We start from the raw sequence: 2256 nt of genomic DNA, 5'->3' as shown, positions 1-2256 counted from the left end.
TTTCTTTCAGATTTTTCATCATTAGTGTATAGGAATGAAAGAGACTTCTGTGCATTAATTTTGTATCCTGCTACTTTACCAGATTCAGTGATTACCTCTAGTAGTTTTCTGGTAGCATCTTTTAGGATTCTCTATGTATAGTATCATGTCATCTGCAAACAGTGACAGTTTTACTTCTTTTCCGATTAGGATTCCTTTGTTTTCTTTTTCTTCTCTGATTGCTGTGGCTAAAACTTCCAAAACTATGTTGAATAATAGTGGTGAGAGTGGGAAACCTTGTCTTGTTCCTCATCTTAGAGGAAATGGTTTCAGTTTTTCACCATTGAGAACGGTGTTGGCTGTGAGTTTGTCATATATGGCCTTTATTATGTTGAGGTAAGTTCCCTCTATGCCTACTTTCTGGAGGGTTTTTATCATAAATGGGTGTTGAATTTTGTCAAAAGCTTTTTCCCGCATATATTGAGATGATCATATGGTTTTTCTTCTTCAGTTTGTTAATATGGTATGTCACATTGATGGATTTGCGTATGTTGAAGAATCCTTGCATTCCTGGGATAAACCCCACTTGATCATGGTGTATGATCCTTTTAATGTGCTGCCGGAGTCTGTTTGCTAGTATTTTGTTGAGGATCTTTGCATCTATGTTCATCAGTGATATTGACCTGTAGTTTTCTTTCCTTGTGACATCTTTGTTTGGTTTTGGTATCCGTTTGATGGTGGCCTCCTAAAATGACTTTGGGAGTGTTCCTACCTCTGCTATGTTTTGGAAGTTTGAGAAGGATAGGTGTTACCTCTTCTCTAAATGTTTGAAAGAATTCGCCTGTGAAACCATCTGGTCCTGGGATTTTGTTTGTTGGAAGATTTTTCATCACAGTCTCAATTTCAGTGCTTGTGATTGTTCTGCTTATATTTTTCTATGTCTTCTTGGTTCAGTCTCGGAATGTTGTGCTTTTCTTAGAATTTGTGCATTTCTTCCAGGGTGTCCATTTTACTGGCATATAGTTGCTTATAGTAATCTCTCATGGTCCTTTGTATTTAAGCAGTGTCATTTGTTACTTATCCTTTTTCATTTCTAATTCTATAGATTTAAGTGTTCTCCCTTTTTTTCTTGATGAGTCTGGCTAATGGTTTATCTATTTTGTTTATCTTCTCAAAGAACCAGCTTTTAATTTTATTGCTCTTTGATATCGTTTCCTTAATTTCCTTTTCATTTATTTCTGATCTGATCTTTATGATTTTTTCCTTCTGCTAACTTTGGGGGTTTTTTGTTCTTCTTTCTGTAATTGCTTTAGGTGTAAGGTCAGGTTGTTTATTTGAGATGTTTCTTGAGGTAGGATTGTATTGCTATAAACTTACCTCTTAGAACTTCTTTTGCTGCATCCCATAGGTTTTGGGTCATCGTGTTTTCATTGTCATTTGTTTCTAGGTATTTTTTGATTTCCTCTTTGATTTCTTCAGTGATCTCTTGGTTATTTAGTAGTGTATTGTTCAGCCTCCATGTATTTGTATTTTTTACAGTTTTTTCCTGTAATTGATATCTAGTCTCATAGCATTGTGGTCGGAAAAGATACTTGATACGATTTCAATTTTCTTAAATTTACCAAGGCTTGATTTATGACCCAAGATATGATCTATCCTGAAGAATGTTCAATGAGGACTTGAGAAGAAAGTGTATTCTGTTGTTTTTGGATGGAATGTCGTATACACATCAATTAAATCCATCTTGTTTAATGTATCATTTAAAGTGGGGTGTTAAAGTCCCCTATGATTGTGTGTTACTTTTGATTTCCCCTTCTATGGCTGTTAGCATTTGCCTTATGTATTGAGGTGCTCCTATGTTGGCTGCATAAATGTTTACAATTGTTCTATCTCTTCTTGGATTGATTATGTAATGTCCTTCTTTGTCTCTTGTAATAGTCTTTATTTTAGTCTATTTCGTCTGATATGAGAATTGCTATTCCAGCTTTCTGTTGATTTCCATTTACATGGAATATCTTTTTCCATCCCCTCACTTTCAGTCTGTATGTGTCCCTAGGTCTGAAGTGGGTTTCTTGTAGGCAGCATATATATGGGTCTTGTTTTTGTATCCATTCAGCCAGTCTGTGTCTTTTGGTGGGATCATTTAATCCATTTACATTTAAGGTAATTATCGATATATGTGTTCCTATTACCATTTACTTAATTGTTTTGAGTTTGTTCTTGTAGGTCTTTTCCTTCTCTTGTGTTTCTTGCCTAGAGAAGTTCCTTTAGCATTTG

The sequence above is a fragment of the Physeter macrocephalus genome, chromosome 13 (assembly GCF_002837175.3).
Source record: "Physeter macrocephalus isolate SW-GA chromosome 13, ASM283717v5, whole genome shotgun sequence".
NCBI classification, from domain to species: Eukaryota; Metazoa; Chordata; class Mammalia; order Artiodactyla; family Physeteridae; genus Physeter; species Physeter macrocephalus.
The sequence above is the reverse complement of the archived record's forward strand: the minus strand, read 5'-3'. Positions refer to the sequence as shown.